The sequence below is a fragment of the Equus przewalskii genome, chromosome 7, assembly GCF_037783145.1.
Source record: "Equus przewalskii isolate Varuska chromosome 7, EquPr2, whole genome shotgun sequence".
NCBI lineage: Eukaryota > Metazoa > Chordata > Mammalia > Perissodactyla > Equidae > Equus > Equus przewalskii.
In genome coordinates, this window is record NC_091837.1 from 80,745,600 (window position 1) to 80,765,401 (window position 19,802).

The 19,802-nt window shown below is 48.2% G+C and overlaps 1 long non-coding RNA gene across 1 annotated transcript; it reads left to right on the forward strand.

The window, feature by feature from the left end:
• The first annotated feature begins 451 nt into the window (after nucleotides 1-451).
• Nucleotides 452-13,955, forward strand: LOC103567327 (uncharacterized). The gene is made up of 3 exons (XR_011542816.1): nucleotides 452-575; nucleotides 7,444-8,475; nucleotides 13,363-13,955. It is a non-coding gene; the product is annotated as an uncharacterized lncRNA (long non-coding RNA).
• Nucleotides 13,956-19,802: the final 5,847 nt, after the last annotated feature.

A 19,802-nucleotide genomic window follows, 5' to 3' on the forward strand; every position in this document is an offset into this window, starting at 1 on the left:
ATAGCAGTTAAACGCTTGGGCTCTGAAATTAGAACATTCAATCACCATAATGATTGAGCACCTACGGTACAAGTCAGGGCAGGCTCACTACTCTAACACACAGCCCTGAAATCTTGGTGACCTTGATACAAGGAAAGTATTGCTCATTTACTTCAAGTCCAATGTGGCCTGAGGTGGAGATGGGGGAAGGGTGGGAGGGACAATCGCTCTGCGTCATGTAGTCATTTAGGGACCTAGGCTGCATCCATCCTGTGACACTGACATCCTGGACATGTGGCCTCCAAGGTCACCATGGGAGGGGATAAAAGGGTAACTTTTTATGGATCAGTCTTTGCCTATGTTACTTCAACCTAAACTTGTAATACAGCCCCACCCACTACAAAGGAAACTGGGAAACTTCCTCTTCCTGTGTGCCCAGAAGGAAAGGAAATTGCATTGTCTCTGCCATAGTAGACCCCTTTGGTCACCTAACCATCTCACTCTTCTTCCCACACACAGACACACTCATCCTTGTCTTGGGAGACAACTCAAAGTTACACCCAGGATCTCCACGTCAAGCACATTCTTCCCCCTCGGTGGGTATCATTCCAATGTTCTAGTGGCCAATGAACTAAAGGAACAAGTTGTCTGCCCCTGACCCCAACACCCAACATACAGTGGTGAAGTAGAAACAACAAAATTCCCATTGAGGAAAGGAAGGGCTCAGTAGTCCCTGGTCCACAGAAGTGACTCCTCCTTATGAGACAGGCTTTATGAGGGTCCCCTGCTCTGGCAAGGGCACAGCTCCCTGATGAGGTTCTGCTCTCATCTCTGAAGGGCAGGCACCCCTTGTCCATTTTCTCTATGGTTCCTGCATTCCCTTCAGAGGAGTTTCTCCTTTTTCATGATCTTCCCTGACAACACCTGAAATGTTCCTTGTGGAGTAAGCCTTTCTCCTTTGCACTGTCCAGTTCTGGGAGCTTTCTTCCAGTTCATGGAACCCAAAGGGTTGTTTTAAGTCTCAGAGTCAAAGGCGTTTTAGGGTGACTTCATGGTTCCTCTGACAATAATTTTCTCAGAAAGTTAGTGGGTTTAGTGAAACAGGGAAAACTCTGGAAAGGGTAGGTTTGAGACGCCTACTAGAAATCCATGCAGAGATGTGGGCTAGCTAGTTGGATATAGGAGCCTGGCACTCAGGGAGTAATCCAGGCTGGAGAGATCTACTGGGGAATCGTCACCACATAGCTGGCATTTATCAGGAGGCTAGCACATGTAGCCAGAGAAGAGGTCCGAAGACTAAGTCCTGAGTCACTCCAGTGGCCAAAGTAGTGAGGAGACACCTGTCAGGAGATGGAAAGGAAGAGCCTGGGAAGTAGGTAAAAATCCAGAAGAGTGTGGTGTCTGTAAAGACAAATGAAGAACGTGTCTCAAGGAGGAGGGTGCGCTCAACTAATCCCATGGTGCTGAGAAGTCAATAAGGGGAGACCTGAGGACTGACACTGAGGGGGGTATTGGTGACTTGGGCAGGCGCAGTTTCCGTGTAGTAGCAGAGCGAAAGTCTGATTGAAGTGAATTCAGTCAACAAGGGGATAGGAAGGTGAGGGCATGACTGTCCTTCTTCAGGCAAGCACAGCCAGGGGGCACAGGCATACAGGTCAAAGAGTTGGATTTAACCAGTGTTGGGGTTTTTGCCTCCAGTGGCCCCCCTGGTTCTCAGGTCTTCAGGTTTGGACTGGAACTATACCACTAGCTTTCCTGGGCCTCCAGCCTGCAGATGGCAGGTCATGGGACTTCTCAGCCTCCATCATTGCATGAGCCAATCCCTCATAATAAATCTCTTTCTCTAAATCTACATATACCCTGTGGGTTCTGTTTCTCTGAAAAGGTGCACTGGGGAAAGTCATGGGGAGGGGAGGGGGGAATGTGGCGGGGGAAGGGAGGGGGAAGTCCTGGGAGTGCACGGAGGAAACCTGGCATCACTTGAGAGGGTCAGGAGCAGCAGTGTCTTCAGGATGGAGCCAGGTTTGGGTCTGAGCATGAAGGTGCAGAGAACATTCAGAGAAGAGGCTGCAAGCGTAGGAAAGCTGGGACTCGGGGATGGGTAGGAGATGGGGGCACAGAAGGGAGGCACCAAGCCCCCGAAGGCTTCACACGCCGGGAAGGGTTTGGATCTCAGACATTTAGTGAACACCTTTGTCCTTCCTCAGAGAGGATGAGAAACTCATCCAGGGTCACAAGACTACTCAGCGACAGGGATGTGACCCTGATGCCAAACCCGGACTCTCTCCTCTGTGTTCCAGGCTGCTCGTGGGAAACACAGGAATCACTCTGGGACTACAACCATCTTTCCTTTTCTACCAGGGAGATCCCTGTGTCGGTGGTTTTAACACTTCTGGGCTCATAGATCTTTTCAAGATGCTGGACAAAATCTATGGATTTTACCTAGAAAAATGCACATGGCCACAAGGTGTCGCCTGTCGTTTCCAAAGGGTGTGGACTCTGAAACCCATCCAAAGCCCTCAGGTTGACAGCCCCTGCCCTTTGGCCTCCACACCTCACGCAGGTGGAGCTGAGGTGAGCTGGAAACAAAATGGTACAGTGGCCCTGATGTGCCCTCCACTACGGGCGCCCAGTAACTAAGGGCCAGGTGACTAAACCACTATTCCCGCACCTCCCTGCCTTGTCAGCCATCTTCCTGGCTGTTGCCTGGACCCGCCGGACAAAGGAGAAGGCATTCGCATGGCAATGTGAGGAGCCAGTGGTGTAGCGTTTCCACCTGCAGCTCAGTCCCTGCTCAGGGCTGGGAAAGGTCCATCCTGCAGCCCCCCGAGGTGCTGAGTAGGCCACCCGGCTTGCTAGGGAGCCCTTCGGAAGTGCGTCCTCATCAGATCAGCCCTGATCAGCAGCTTCCAGGGGCTCCTGTCTTGTGGACACCCAACTTCAGAGAGCCAGGCCTAGCTGGGGTGTAGCTAGGACTTCCGTGCTCCCCGCAACCCCATGGAAGAGTCCCTCCATGGGCTGCCTCCCACTCTCTTCCCATCTCCAAATTAGCAACCATCTCCAACTGGAAACGGTTTCTTGGGCCTGTGAAGAGAGCAGAAAGGGCAGCCCATCTGGGGACCAGGGCTCAGAAATGAGTCACTCCCCGCATTCTAGGATGCTCTGGAGGCCTCTGAAAAGGTGTACAGCAGATCCCCCCGGGGAATTAGCAGAGCCTTGAATTAGCTCGCTTGTCAAAACTGCCTCATTCTCCAGGTCCCCCAGGACTAACTGGCTTTTTTTCCTTTCCATTTGATGCTGGAGAGGCCCAGCCATTGTCTCACCTTCATTTCTTTCCCTGGAAACAAGACAATCCATTTGCTTGCCCCCCCCCCCACCTCCTGCCCTTTTCACCTTAGAAAATATGGAAACTCTCCACACAGTCACCACAATAAAAGCAGCCCTTAATCTTGTTAGTGATCAGAAGAATAAGGAGTGTCAAAGGAGGGCAGTTATCTTATTCACGAGGGTGTTTCTCATGTCCTGAGAAACCTGGACTCATGTTTTGATGACGAGACCAAAGCATGACTACATAGAACGTTATCATTTCCTGGACCAGTAGGGCCCATTGCTATCTACTCTGGTTGGGCTCTTCTTACAGTACGAGTCTTAAATTACCAAAAAGAAAAAAAACAGGGCTTATTTTAAGGATCTTATGCCGAGTGAGATGCGGCGTGGGACACTGTCAGGGGTTGTGAGGGCTCTGCGTGCTGGCTGGCAGGACCCATTCTTCCGCAAGTCCCTTCTTCTCTCTGGACACCCTCTGCTGGCGTTTCCTCTTTCCTCGCCCAACTTCCTCTACCGACCCACAGAGCCAGCTTCCTGGGAGGGAGCCCACCGTGCCCTTTCCAGACCTCTGCACATCACATCTCAGAGTCCCCTTCCATTTCGAACTGCCTCATTCTTATCGTCTCTTAGCTCCAATTCCCAAGAGAGAGAAGGGATCGACCCTTGCATTTGTTTGCATGGGCTGCTGCAACCAAGTTCGACAAACGAGGTGGCTTAAACAACAGAAATTTGTTATCTTGCAGTTCTGGAAGCTGGAAGTCCAAGATCAAAATGGCAACAGGGTTGGTTCCTTCTGATGGCTGTCTGTTTCACGCTTCTCCCCCAGCTTCTGGTGGTTTGCTGGCAACCTTTGGCGTTCCTGTACTTGCAAATGCATCACCCCAATCTCTGCGTTCATCTTCACACAGCGTTCTCCCTGTGTCTCTGTGTCCAAATTTCCCCTTTTTATAAAGACACCAGGCATATTGGATTAGGGACTCACCCTACTCGAATATGATCTCATCTGGATGAGTAATTACACCTGTAATGGCTATATTTCCGAATAAGGTCACATTCTGAGGTACCAGGGGTCAGGAATTCAACATATGAATTTGAGGGGACATGATGCAGCCCATAATAGCCCTCCTCAGCTTTTAGAATCAGGCCACATCTTAGGCGGGTGGCGGTGTCAGTTTCCTAGGGCTGCTGGAACAAATTATTATAGACTGAGTGGCTTAAAGCCACACAGATATATCGTCTCACAGTTCTAGAGGCTAGAAGTCTGAAATCAAGGTACCGGCAGGGCCACGCTCCCTCCAAAACCAGTGGGGAGTCCTTCCTTGCCTCTTGCCAGCATCTGGGGCTGCCGCCGTCTTTGGCATTCCTTGGCTTGGCCCCTGCAGCACTTCCATCTCTACCTCCATCATCACATGACCTTCTCCCCTTACATGTCCCTCTCTGTGTGTCTCTGGTGGCAAATTTCCCTTGTTTTATAAGGACACCAGTCATTTTGGATTAAAGCCCTGCCCTAAAGACCTCCTGTTAACTTGATTACATTTGCAATGACCCTATTTCCAAATAAGGTCGCATTCACAGGTATCAGGAGTTCGGACTTCAACATATCTTTTTTTTTTTTTTTTTTTTTTTTAAAGATTTTATTTTTTCCTTTTTCTCCCCAAAGCCCCCCGGTACATAGTTGTATATTCTTCGATGTGGGTCCTTCTAGTTGTGGCATGTGGGACGCTGCCTCAGCGTGGTTTGATGAGCAGTGTCATGTCCGCGCCCAGGATTCGAACCAACGAAACACTGGGCCGCCTGCAGCGGAGCGCGCGAACTTAACCGCTCGGCCACGGGGCCAGCCCCTTCAACATATCTTTTTGAGAGACACAATTCAACCCATAACAGTGACCATCTTGTGATTGGCTGCTCCTTGGATCAGATCACTTCTGTTCCATTCAGCTATGGGGAGGCTGTCTCATGTGATACAATAATGGCTAAAAGTGAGGACAGTTTGCTTCTCCTAGGGAAGGCATGGATCTCAGAGACCCCATAACGCGTCTTCCAGTACATAGTTTCAAATATGTTCCCACCTAATATGATCCAACTGTCAAACACAAAGCCTAAAACCCTTTCACCTCATCCAGAGGCACATCTTATTGCCCCAGAAACAGTAGGGCAGGGCCATTTCAGAAACCACTTGCTCTTCACAGAGTCAGTTTCCCCCTGGTTATGGTGAGATCCCTTCTAGATGTTTCTCTCCATTCTGCAATGTGCCTACTAAATGGTTAATGTATCCACATCCGATATAGATTCCATATGACAGTGGAACAGAAGTGTAATAATTTCATGGGCAGAAAGAGAGTGCTTGCTCCTGGACCCACAAATTCCAGTGATGGCAGGGACAGCATCCTCATTGCGATTTGTCCCCAGTCTGCTCTGAGCCCTATGGACACCATCCTAGCCCCTCTGTGTTGGACTTCTACTATTAGATTAAACACCTGAGTGGTGAGAGGATTTTGGGGTCCCCATGTGACCTCCCTTCTTTGCGCTGCAGTGAGTTCTGGTTGTCGAATCTGACTCCTGGAGCTTCAGCCTGCTGGGAGAGTTGAGCCGCCTTTCAGCTGGTGCCAACATCAAGGGGTAGGCTACCTGGCTTTCCAGCCCTGTTCTAAGGTCTCGGGATTAATTGAGTGACCAAAACTCCCTGCAGCCTTTGTTCGAGTGAGACTCACTCCTTCTTACTAGGCTGGGGATTTTTGTGACGCTACAGCTCCTGCAGAACCTCTGGGGGCTGGCCATCAATTCCTGCTCTGGGATCTCTTGGCTTATAGATGAGTGATTTTGGATCTCCGTGTGCTTGGATCACCACACCCTTTGGAGTGGCGAGCTCTCAATAGCTACCATTGGCCCCAAAGACCAAAGTCCCAAGGCCTTCATTGCTTGGCGACAACTTGGATTGGCCTCCTCATTCTAGCGTAGTGGAGGGACCATAAGAGCCTCGCAGCTGAGCACGGTTCCTCCCGGATCTGATTTTGACCTTGTTGCATGATTGTGGGCTGGACAGCTTCATCACAGAAGTTGTGGACGGGGCAGGCACTGCGAACACACACTGCAGACTATCATTATGTCATGTGAAATTCAAGACATTTAAAAATAATCTCAGTCACTTGGGCAAGCTGCCAATGGGTTCTCATTTCTCTCCCTGGTACCACTCACCCCCACCGAGGCCCCTGGAGGGCCACACTCTGCCTTCCCTACTGTCATCTCATTTGATCCTCAAAACACCCCTCGAGTCTGGTTTTAGGGTTCCCCATCTGATAACTGGGGAAACGGAGGCAGAGAACATTTAAGTGATTTGTTCAGGGTAACAGGGCAAGAATTAGAATCCTAATTTCCTAACTTCTAACCCTATTTGGGGCCTTTAGTTTGATGTGAGCAGCTCTTTAGAGTTTTAGCAGGGAGATGTGTCCCTGAGGGTTGTCCCTCAGGAAGGGGAGGACAACATCAATAAATGCCTAGAAAGATCAGCCTGCTCAGGCCCCCAGGCTCCGTGGGTGGCCTGCCTTGGCCTCCTCATTCTCTTTGTTGGGAATTCACTTTGCTTTCTTCTGTGCTCATTACACGTCGTTATGTGGGGGCAGAGGGAAGAGGGAACTCCCAGGCGAGGCCGTCCCTTTGTCCCGAGCCCTCTGCATCCTCCGTGTCCTTCTCCTCCAAGATCAAGCTCTTTCATCCCTTTTTCCAGTTTCCTCTGATGCAAGCCTTTATGACTGGGAGGATGTGCTTGTCAGTTGCTGTTCTAAAGACGGTGGAGGTCATTTCAGTTCCTGCTTTGATAAAAAGGATGAAAGTGGAGGGAGGCAGCCTCCCCTTCCTCTGTTTCTGTGTTTGCATCATCTCTCTTCAGCAGTCATTGTCCTAGATATGAAAATATGAACCCTTATTTTGACAGCTGGCAGTGTCTTTGATATCGGGAGATGTCATTTGGAAAGGAGGGGCGTGACAGCAGATGGGCAGCAGCTGGTCTGCACCGCAGTTGCCCCTGAATGCAGCTGTAGGGGGTGGGATTTGGGGTGGGGGGGTGCGTTGGTGTCTGTTCTGCCCAATTCCCCGGGCTGGGTACCATTACACTACACGCACTCTGCTTTGTTTCATTAGAACCAGGAGCTTCCAGTACCAGGGAGGAGGAAAGGAGAGAGAGCCAAGAGACAAGGAAAGGAAGAGAAAGAAGAGGAACAGAGAGCACCCCAAAGGTGAAGTCAGAGTGAAGTGAGGGTCCGGAGTGGGGGAACCCCAGAAAGTGAAAGGGGAGAATGCGGAGGTGGTAGGGGGCGCTTGGCACGTGGATGGGCTGATGGCCCAAGATGGGCTCTGACCTAATCTATTCTTGTCCTTTTATAACAAAGTACCACAAACTGAGTGGCTTGTAAACAACAGAAACTTACTGCTCACCCTTCTGGAGGCTGGATCCGAGATGAGGGTGCCAGCATGCCTCAGTTCTGCTGAGGGCCCTCTGCCGGGTTGCCGATGGCTTGCTATGTCCTCACAAGGCAGAAGGAAGGGGTGAGGTTGCTCTCTGTGGGGTCTCTTTTATAAGAACACTAATCCCGTCCTGAGAGCTCCACCTGCCTGACCTAAGCGCCTCCCAAAGGCCCCACCTCCTAAGAGCATCCTATTGGGGGTTAGGTTTCAACACATGAATTTGGGGGGGACACGGACACTCAGTCCATCGCAGGCTCTTTCCTGAGAGCTGAGAATTCTCCAGCTGCCTTTGCTGATGGGCATCACAAGGCCTGGCGCTACCCTGGCACAGGGGACGGGGAGCATTAGGGCTCCAGAATGTCCTCGAGGCTGTGGACAAGCCCCACCCGTGGCTGACTACCCACCCCAGAGCAGCCAGGCCAGGCTCCCCTCAGCTGTCAAAAGCCATTCGCCAGCTGGCCTGCTCTGCATGATGCCTGTCCCTGAACTTAAATGTCTAAACATAGGAGAAGTGATTTTCTAGTACTTTCTCAGGGTCCCAAGGCAGCTGTTCCCTCAAGACTGTCCAGCCTGCAGCTGCCAAGCTCAGAGGCCAGCCCAGCTACAGGATCAGCTCAGCGTGGTCACTCTCGACCCCCACTCCTCCCCTCCTCACTCCTTCTGTTCTCCATTTCCTGTCCTGGGTGTTCCTTGTCGCCACCAGCAGCGGTAAGTCCTGCTCTAAGGCCCTCAGAGACCAGGGCTTCATGGGGAAATCTGGTCAGCATTGTTCCTGAGGGTCAAGGGTCAAGACAGGAATCCCAGAGACCAATCTCTGCCTTATTACACCCCAAGATGAGCCTTCCAGTAGAGCTGGGCACAGGCAGGGAGTGGGTACCCCTCCAGGGTCTGTGATGGGGCATAAACCACAGGACCTCAGGGAGGACAGCCAGGCCCCTCCCGGGCTCCCTGCCCACAAATCCAGGTTATCCCACTAAACCAGGGCAGCCGGAGACTACCCTCTGACCACAGAGTGGAACCACAATGCAGGGGTGTTGCTGGGGAGAATCCACCTGGGCTCAGCTGCTTTCTCCCTTCCAGTCTTCAGACTGTGAGCTGAGAACCTGCTGCCCTCCGGTGGCTCCTGGAGCCCTCTGTGGTGTTGGGGGGGCTGCCCCTCTGACCTCACCGCCATCCTGGCTCTGTCCCTTCCTGGCAGCCATTTGGAATTCTCCAGAAGTGGGGAGATTTGCTAGAAAAACTAGTGGAAGCCTCTCCATCCCAATCACACTCAGCTGATAGAAGCTGAGCAATTCCAGGGGGAAATTCCAGCGCTTTCTTCAGAAGGACCTGGCTACAGGTCAGGTGCACAGAGACCCTGCTCTCAATCCCGTCGTCTTGGTGGAAAGAGGGAGCAGGGAAGTGGGAGGCACACACGTGGCTGAGGCTGACTGCTTCCATAGGCTCCCTGCCATTGGATCCTTCCGGTGTCAGAAGTCTCCCGAACTGCCGCCACCTGCCTGTGGCCCAGCCCCGTGGGGATCAGCTCCCTCTTCTGTTGTCAGCCTGGTGATGGCGGTGGCCGTGTGGCCAAGGGAATGCGGAAGTGGCAGCATTCCGTGGGTGGTGAAGCCCCTCTGTGGAGCCCTTATCTTGCTGGTCTCTGGACCAGTTCTCCCAGGTGCCAGAGAGTTGGGCACAGTCAGAAGCTGGGGAAAGTTTCCAGGAGATGAGTGGTCCCCAGCATTCAATGTTGCAGAGAGCTTAAGGAAAGCACTTACTGAATCTCGTCACTGGGCAGTCCCTGAGACAGAGGAGCTGCAGAGAACAGCTGGCCACGGCTCCTTTGGGAATCTTAGCCAAACAAGCATGATGTAGGCAAGAGGGAGAGTAGGAGGGACCCCACTGAGGGCATTTAAACAAGAAGGAAGGAGGAGATGTTGTTATTTTTTAAGACTGAAGAGATCAGATGGCACAGTATTAATAATTGGGAACAAGACTGTCATACACATCGTGACACTTCATCAGTTCCGACCTCTCTCACGTGACAGCTGACATTCACATGTGTGACACACACTTCCAGGACTGTGAGCCAACATATGGCTGGGGAGTGACGGGTGACTCTGTCCCTTCTGTCTCTGCTAAAGAAAGCATCTCAGAACACACACACGAGGCGGTGACTCCTGTACAGATGCCACTGAATCACCTCTAACTTGTTAAAATATTGTAATCGCCAAGGACTATTACTTTAACTGTTAGTAACAAGTTACTTGCAGCACGCCTCTCAATATCATAAACCAGAAAGAAACTCAGTGAGGTTGAAAACCTCAGTAGTTCAACCAGTACCCCTGCCTTCTCGCCCTTTCCTTTTAAAAAAATATTAATGCAAGCAATTTACAGAAAAACCTAATAAACATGAAATGGCTATTTGTTTCATAAAAATTCCCTTTGGATGTATATTGCTAAACACATCAGTTTAAGAAACTGTAATCAATACGTACATGTAATTTCATGTTCTACTTCTCTTCACTAAGTATTTCATTTACACATTTCCATTTACTGGTATACTCTGACAATATCTAGTGGCTAAAAATACTTTATTGATTAGTGTTGTCCTGTTACTGAGTATTGGTTGTTTCCCATCGTTTGTTTTATAAATAGTGCTGTCAGGGAGTTTTGTATAGAATCGTTTCCATTTCGAGGTACAGTCTCCCCAAATTGAAACTACTGGGTCAAAGCGTAGAAAGCATTTGACACCTCATTACATATTGCCAGAGTCCTTTTCTGCAAGAATAACCCTATTTTTAGTACCACTAGCAATATATAAATAACCAATTTCCCTTCAGGCCTACAGATTTTTTTCTTCCTCCCCCCCTTCCCCCTCCTGTTCTTCTTCAATACATATGCAATATTATATTAAAGCACTGTTCTAAATTTGCATTTCTGAGGTTGAAATGAGGGTCGAGCCTATGCTTCTGAGGCCACCTCAAAGTGTCAGAGCCTCTTTACCCTACAGCCTGATGGCCCACATGTGTTTGAACCCAAACAGTGAAGTTTCTTCAAGACCCAAGCTCAGACATGTTCATAAATGTGTGTGACTGGTCAGAAGGAAAGTGTGTACCTGGCCCAGAGCATAATCCAGCCCCTGGCGAAGGGTAGACAGAGGGAAGTGGGCACTGAGCTCGCTGCGTCTTGGGAGTGTTAAGGAAAGCATGGCGTCCTGAGCCTTCCTCCCCTGGAGCTGCGTAGCACTGCACATGGCTCCTAGAGAGCTTTCTTACTCTGTCTTCTGTTCTAAGTATGGCAACTGCTTGTCCTAAAACTGCTAACATTTCAAACGTTTGGTCCAGTTGTCCCCATAAAGTGCACCCATTCTTTTCAGACCATGTGTCCCAAATGTGAATTTGGAAAATATGGTCACTGCTATTTTGGTATATTGGTCTCACCCACTCCACTAGAATGCAAGCTTATTAAGAGCGAAGACTGTGTCTTATTCATCCTTCCAAACCCGTATCAGCCCTTTCCTCCAACCCACCCCCCCATCCCTTCATTCTAAAACTGGTTCTACGTGCTCTCGTCACTTACAGAGCTGCTGTTCTTTGAAAACACAGATCCTAAAATAGCACTTGTCTCTTTTCTCTCTTCCAAGCTCTGTGTGTATGTGTCAAAATGGGTTCCAAAAATGTAATTTTCCTTAATGTTTTATATTAGGCAATATAGAAGTTAAAGGCAATAATATATCCAGTAAGCATTGCCTATCTAATTCTTCTGAATACTTCATTGTGCTGCTGACAACTGAATGGTATTTGAAAGTCACAGATTTCACTGCTTTTGCTTAGTATGTAAGTGGAAGATGGCATAGCCAATGAAAGATATTAGCTATAGATGTCAATCATTTAAAGAGTTTTCAGTGCAGTGCTATGAATCCGTAGCTTTCAATAAATATTATAAAGATGAAAATGATAAACACTCAGAAATTACGCACTAGTCCAGCATACCCATACAGGAAATCCTCTAGGGTACCAGGAGAAGTATTCTGGCAAATGTTTTGATTCTAAAGTTTTCTCATTCCACTGACTTTATTACAGACCCCAGCACTTAATATTTTCTCCCAGATTCCTCCTCCCAGTATGACTCTCCAGGAGCCAGTCTGGTTGAATTGGCAGAGTCTTCAATATGCAAGGAGACCATAGCCATCCTCAACCTATAGCTCAGAATCAAGCTTTTGCTATAGATAGAAACATCTAGGTGGTTTGGGTGAGCATGGAGTGAAGAGGATACTTCAGGATTTATAAAATGGTGAGTTTGATCTGGCAGGACTTGTCTTTCATTGTCCCATTGGGGTTTTTAATTCCCCACCAAACAACTTGAGGCACAAATTCAAGGGACGTGAAAAACCAGTCTTTGGAAGGTAAATCACCTATCCCATTTGTAGGCTCCAGGACAGCAGCTTAAGTGGCTGATGTGAACCTAGGGCAGTACAAACCTTCCAGGGCCCGCCCGGGGGCGCAGCGGTTAAGTGCGCACGTTCGGCTTCAACAGCCCCTAGTTCTCCAGTTCGGATCCCGGGTGCAGACATGGCACCGCTTGGCAAGCCATGCTGTGGCAGGCGTCCCACATATAAAGTAGAGGAAGATGGGCACGGATGTTAGCTCAGGGCCAATCTTCCTCAACAAGAGGAGGATTGGCAGCAGATGTTAGCTCAGGGCTAACCTTCCAAAAAAAAAAAAAACACCTTTCACATTTCTGGACTCTACCACACCTGGCCCCAACCCTGAACCTTCTAAGTCCAGAAGACTTTACACTTCACAGCTGTCTTCTGCTGCCCAGAAGTCATGCTTGGACTGCTGTGGCTTGCCTGCTTTAAGGCCACAGAGCTTCAAGTCAACCAGCAAAGATCTGTCTTGTTTTCCTCCCAACTTTCTGTATGACATGAGCTCCAGACCTGACGCTTAGCAGAATGGAGGAGGTGGGGTCTCAGCCCATGTTAACAGTGAAACACTGCTCCAAGGGGCTAAAGACAAGGCAAGGCAAGAACTCCACTAGTGTTAGAGGGTGGAAGTGGGGAAGACGGACTCTGAAGTCCGAAGAGCGTCTACCAGGAGGATGTCCATAGAGAACCCCAGCTGGGCATTGGGACCTGGGAAGAGGTCTGCATGAACAAGAAAAGGCTGGGTCTCGGGACAGCAGGGGGCTCCAAGCTGAGAGAACCAGCTTTGAGACCAGCCGGATTGCCTATCAGAGTAGGTAGTAAGGGCGGAGATAAAAGCTTAGTTTTGGACCCCGGGTGAGGGAGAGAGATTCTGTGACCCAGAAATCTCCAATGGGGGGCCCCAACCCTAACCATAGTTCATTCATTCAGCATCTACACTGAGCTCCTCTCTTGACTGGACAGCGTCTTGGGGGCCAGGAACACAGCAGTAAGTAAGATAGACACAGCTCCTGCTCTTCTGGAAGAAATATTCTCTGAAGAAGGAGTTTCAGTAGGAAGACTTGGGCTCCATAGCAAAACTTAGCACCTATAACTAGGCCCCAGAACCCACACCTGAGCTCATGACTTCATTCTAAACCTGTCAGATTGTTAATCACTTCCTGCCTCCACCATATTTGGCTCAGGAAGAAGATGAGACTGTGTCTGTGAGCAGAAGAGCATCACTGGACTCAGCTGAGAAAACTGGGAGGAAGCTTCGAATGGATATCTGCATACTTGTGTTCACAGCAGCATCATTCACAGTAGTCAAAAGGCAGAAGCAACCCAAATGCCCATGGACAGATGAGGGGGTAAACAAAATGTGATGTACACAGACAATGGGATATTATCCAGCCTCAAAAAGGAAGGAAATTCTGACACACTCTACAACATGGATGAACCTTGAAGACATTATACTAATCGAAATAAGCCAGACACAAGAGAACGAGTACAATATGATTCCATTAATGTGAAGTATCTGGAATAGTCCAATTCACAGAGACAAAAGGAGAATGGTGGTTACCAGAGGCTGGAAGGGGTTGGGGAAGGGAGAATTAGTGTTTAACGGGTGCTGAGTTTCAGTCTGGGGAGCTGAAAAAGCTCTGGTGATGGATGCTGGTGATGATGGCACAACTACCTGAATGTACCTAGTGCCAATGAACTGTACACTTAAAAATCGTTAAAATGATAAATTTTATGTTATGTATATTTTATCACAATAAAAAATTTAAGGTCTGGCCCCGTGGCCGAGTGGTTAAGTTCGCGCACTCCGCTGCAGGCAGCCCAGTGTTTCGTTGGTTCGAATCCTGGGCGCGGACATGGCACTGCTCATCAGACCACGCTGAGGCAGCGTCCCACATGCCACAACTAGAAGAACCCACCACGAAGAATATACAACTATGTACCGGGGGGCTTTGGGGAGAAAAAGGAAATAATAAAATCTTTAAAAAAAAAAAAAATTTAAAAACCCATGATATGGTAGGTAAGACCCCTTCAAACTCAGCACTCTTTCCCAGGCCGTCTTCCCCACCTGGCCTATCAACTCCTTGAAGTTTAGGAAACTCTACAAGAATAAACTAACATGTTCTTTAGTGAAAAATAAAACAAAACAAAACTGGGAAGAAGCAGGGGAAATAGTGAGCGATAACCCTTTCTATGAGCTTATCCTGTGCCAGTGGCTCTAACATCACATGCACCAGAATCACTTGGAGATCTGGTTAAAACAAGACTATATTTGCATTTCTAGCAAGTTTCCAGGTGATGCTGATGCTGCTGATTCAGGGTCCACACTTTGAGAACCTTGGGCCTGTCCAAAGCTCTTATTTAAATTGTCAAAACCACAGTCCAGGGGTTCTCAAATTGTAGCAAGAAGATTTACATGGAATATTTGCTGCAATTCCAGAGTCCTGAGCCCTATGGAAATTTGTACTTTTAAAGCTTTCCGAGCTGATTCTGATGCAGTCGGTTCACATTCCACAGGGTAATAAGTACTGCCTCAAGCATGCAATTAATTAGCCCAGTGGTTCTCAAGGTTTGGTCCGTGGACCAGCAGCAGTAGCATCCCCTGGGTACTAAGTAGAGAACCAAATTTTCAGGCCCCACCCAGACCTCCTGAATTAGATCTCTGGGGTGGGGCCCAGCAGTCTGCTTTGACAAGCCCCTTGGGTGGTTCTGATTCACACTAAAGTCAGAGAACCATTGAGCTAGATCTTTCCACAATTCCTTTTTCATTGATGTGTTGATGACTAAACCAAGGCTTTCGGACAACTGGATATGCAGTTTCCCCATGCATGTGAGCAATTACTGGAGAAAGGGACAGTTTAGTCTTTTTTTTTTTCCGTTGGCCTGGAAATGTGATTTGTATATTACTAGGGTTGGAAAAGTTTATGAAGAGAATTAGAAATACTCTGGCACCAAAGGCCATACCTAGCATAATTCATAGAAACTTCCAGGAGGAAAATTTTGGCTTAGTAAAAGAAAAAAACGGTCTTATGTTTGGAGGACTCTGGCCGTGGGAAGGGTTTTCTTGGGATGTAGTAACTGCCCTCTCATTGGAGGTCTTCCATCTGGATGCCATGAGGAAATCTAAGAATGACTCGCCTGGGTCAAGGGTTCCCAGACGCCTGTCTGAACAATGTCAGTATCACAGTCACCTGGGGTTGTTAAAAATAAATTCTGGATTCCCACTCACAGAGATTCTGATTTGGCACAGCTGGGATGGGACTGTGACATTGCATTGACTTGCAGATTTTGAAGTGCTGGGTCTCAGAAATACTAAACCAGATACATTTGATGTCCCTTTCCAATTCTACGACTGTATGAAAGAGGATAGAGACATTAGCTTCTAAATGCCAGAAAATGAGAAAAGATTAAAGAATTTCCTCCTTCAGGTGACAGGTTTATGTTAAAAAGTAATATGGAGAGTAGTGTTTTTACCTCTACTAAGGGCACCCATAAGAAACAAGTTTAAACTACAGTAGAAGGGATTTGGATTAAAAGAAGAAAAATTTTATAGCAATGAGGATTATTAAACATTGGGATGGACTAAAAGAGTTGATTGCGGAAGATTCTTCTCTAGAGATTCCTAAGAGTGGGATGACTTCTCCTCTGCCTGGAATGACACTGGGGAATGATTTTAAACTCCCTTCCAGCCCTGATGCTGATGTTCCGATTTACACACCAGCATAGCAAGCTAATACAAACCCTGTTTCCCCGAAGCTTCTAGAAGAGCCATAATGAAAGCTTCCCTGGTTATTAGATTGCTAATAAAACAGAATCAGCAAGTGGGGAATAGATAAAATATTCATACACCAAGAGGACCTGGGTTTGAATAGGACGACAGTCCAGGCCCTTGTTGACCAGCCGCTTAATCCCCTGTGGATGACTTCAGAGGCATTAGCTTTGTTTGAGCCTTTGTCCCATGGGCACCAAGTCTCCAACATACAAAGATAAGAAAGAAACTTCTACCTGACAATATCTCTCTGTGGTTCTGATTTTGAGGGACAGTTGGAGTTTGACATCAAGGCCGAGGCTCCTGAAGAGGGAAGATCTTAAAATGAAAAGGGAGGCAGGAAGGAAGCCTCTGAACAAATACAGCTATGAATAGCAGCTGGAGAGAACAGGCCCCACCCTGGATGTAGAGTCAGGAGCTGACACGGAGCCAGCGCAGGGACCTGGGACCCGGAGGTGAACCCGGCTGGGGGCCAGGCCAGAGGAGATGCGGCAACCACTGCTTTTAAGTCTCTTGAGTATTTCTCAAGTATAGTTTGAGGGAGACCCTTGTATGTTTTCAATTGGAGGCATAACCAAAACGGATACGGAGTTTGTGAAAACCCTTCTAAGTTGTCTACAAAGTCCAGAAGGCTCCCACCATCAAGGACCATGTTGAAGGGCAACGTCATAGTTTAAAATGCTGGCCCCGGAGTCAAGTGCCTTGGAATAAAACCGGCCTCTCCCACTTGGCCGTAAACAAGTTTACTAACACTTCCAGGCCTCGCTTTCCTTATTTCAAATATGAGAACAGTAAATAGAACTGGGCGATTGATGCGATTTCGTGAGATGGTGACTGAGGACATAAATGCCTGGTAAATGTGAGCTTTTACCATTTTTCTGAAGAGATGCATAGCTAAACTCTTAGCAGTGCCTCCCAAGTGCCAAGCTGGGACCTGGCACCAGCCTGTGACAAATTTTCAGCATTCCTTGGCAAAATGGGAGAAATAAGGGTAATGTCGTGTGCGTTCATATTGGCATTCGGTTGCCAATAACAGTTTTCTTCCCCTACTCAGAGAATGTACAAAGTTCTTGCTTTTGAAAATAATGAGCATAAGGTACTTATAAGGTACTTTCAGTTTTTAGTAGTTTTAAGTGCCTCCTTGATTTATTTTTTTCTGGCCCATGAAATCCAAACTCTCAGAACTATTCTTCTTAAAGGTGTGAGGGGAGAGCGAAGAGGGGCAGGCGGGCTCCCCCTTGGCGGTTCTGTCTGGGGCAGAATCTTGCCTTGAACTCAGGGCCGACAGACAGGTATCTTCTCTACTTCTCATACCAGCACAGGCTTCTCACGTTCTTCCATTTTTGCTTCCTTACCCAATTTCTCCCTCTCTTTGAGAATATTTCTAACCCTATTCTATCTATTGCTTTTGCTCCAGCCTTTGCAGGATGGCAGAATATGCCACGCCAAAACATGCCACATTGGCATAAGGATTACTTTGAGCTGAAGGCGATTTGAGAAGAAGCAAACACAAGAAAAGCCCTCCGCCCTCCCCCAATCACCTAAAAATCAGGACCTGAATTTGTAAAGATGTCTCCTCTCCCCTCTCTGCCAGGAAGGACAGTCATGGGAGAGCGCTCTAGGCTGTCACCTGGAGGTAACCTACGTTACAGACTTTACTAACCAGCCCTTGGCTTCCATTAGTTCCCCATCTATTCACCTTCCTACAATCTGCTGCCCCAGAAACAGAAAGTCCTTTTCCTTTGTCCTTTCAGTTCTCTAAACATGTATTTTTCTTTTGTTGAGAAGCTATATAAGCCCAAGTTCTAACCACCCGTTGAGTTCCTCATCGCTGAGTGCCCCACATATTTGTGTGTTAATAACCTTCTGTTTGTTTTCTCTTGTTCATGTCTCTTGTCAGTCTAATTTAAAGGGCCCCAGCCAATGAACCTGGGAGGGTAGAGAGAAAAAGTTAAAGTTTTTGCTATAGCTTTAAGCTCTTTTCTCCCTTTTTTGGCATTCTCCTGTCTTGTTTCTCCTCCCCATACACCCTTCGTATCTGTTCCTGTTTTCGCTCCTGATTCTTTTTTCTAGCCACAGGTGCTGCGTCCCCTTGTGTGCCTGCTCATCCAGGTGACTGCGGTGGAGGACACGCAGGTGCTATGTGCTGTGGGTCAGACGCTCTGCCATGTCCCTTCCAGACGGAGGTCTGTGCCGGGAACAGAACAACAAACGAGGCACTCAAGATTGATCTTCCCATGCCCAGACAGTGACATGTCATTAATTGAGATGCTCCCTTTTAGCATCAGAGGATGGATCGTTGCCCGTATCCCTTCCGACAACAGGGGCACATTTTGGGCAATGAATTTGAGGAAGAGCAGTTGGGGTTTGTACATGCTCTAAGGATCAGAGCCAAGGCACAGATATGAGTATGACTTTAGCAGTTTTCTTGAATTTTGAGGGTGAGACATTTCTCTTCTGTAGAGAGCCAGCTCGGCCAACATGTCCTGGTTTGCCTGGGACTTTCCTGGTTTCAGCACTTAAATTTCCACATCCTGGGAAGCCCCTGCCACACTGGGACAGTTGGCCCCCCCCCCGAGCCAGTAGTGACCAGACCAACCCTCTACTGGACTGTTTGGCAAAGATTAGGCACAGGTAGGCTTCGTTCAGGGAATGAAACCAAGGAGAAGCGATTAAAGGATCACTTAACCCAGGGAGGAGACAGCTGGTGGTGTGGGTGGGTGGGGGCTATTTTGGTGACAACTTCCCGTGTGTTCACTGGGTGGCCCAACGCTGTCCATCTCCCCCGGAGCTCAGAGCCAGAGGAAATGGGTGTGATTGGAGCCCGAACTTACTCACAACGCTGAACTTCCTGCCTGTAAGTATTCTTAGACACTAGCATGAGTTTCTAAAACAGATTAGGTATTGTCCTTGGAGCTCTTCAGCACGTTAATTCCTAAGGGCTTTAAGAGTTTAGGTGTGGCCCAGAGCTGAGGGTGTGGACAAAACACGATCCCAAGATTCCTTCCAACCCCAGATTCTGTTTCCATCGCCCCATCTATTACGGCCCCGATGATTTTTGATGTCCTCTTTTGCCTGAGGTTAAACCGTAACCGTCCGATGACCAGGAAAAAGTGCTTTGAGCATAGTGTCCTGGGAGACCAGTGAGCCTCCCCAGAGCATGAGGAGGAGGAAAGATTAGCTTATTGGTTTGTTTTCCCAGAAGGAATGCTTAAATTTAGGAAGGGTTATTTACTCGTCAGACAAGTTCATGACGGCAATGTTGGAAGTTTAAAACAGGGAGAAAAATTCACTGTGATCTTGTTACTCCCAACTGGCCGAGTGACCACCTTCTCTTTCCATTCACCGGCCTGAGATTTCCCCAGGACGTCGTGAATGTTTAACCTGGCATCCAGCCTCACCCACAGAGGAGTCTTACCTTATGGCGACTGGGCCTTACTGAGTGAGTAGAATGAAAAGCAAACAAAACAAACTAAAAGAAAAATCCTATGTAACGGAATTATTTCCAGTTTTTAGAATCGGCTTATTTTCCTTCATGGAATCGTCTCACCTTCTGGGAAACCAAGCTGAGCCATCTGGTGAATTGTTGTGGTTAACATTGATAGGGTTTGGGGATCGATGGTGGGACATTGTTGTTTTAGAGATGTTTTCCCCTTCGTATAAACAGTTCTGTTTGTTGGAAATTGAACACCACCTACACGAAATCTGAGCATCTCTTTCCGCCGTGCTATGCTGAAGTTGTTGTTGCTTATCACTGATCCCAAGCCACCAACCCTGCAGGCAGAAGCCGATGCACAAACTCTGGCTGATATGCTGCTGATCAGCCCCTTGCAGGAGTTCCTCGGTATATTAGGG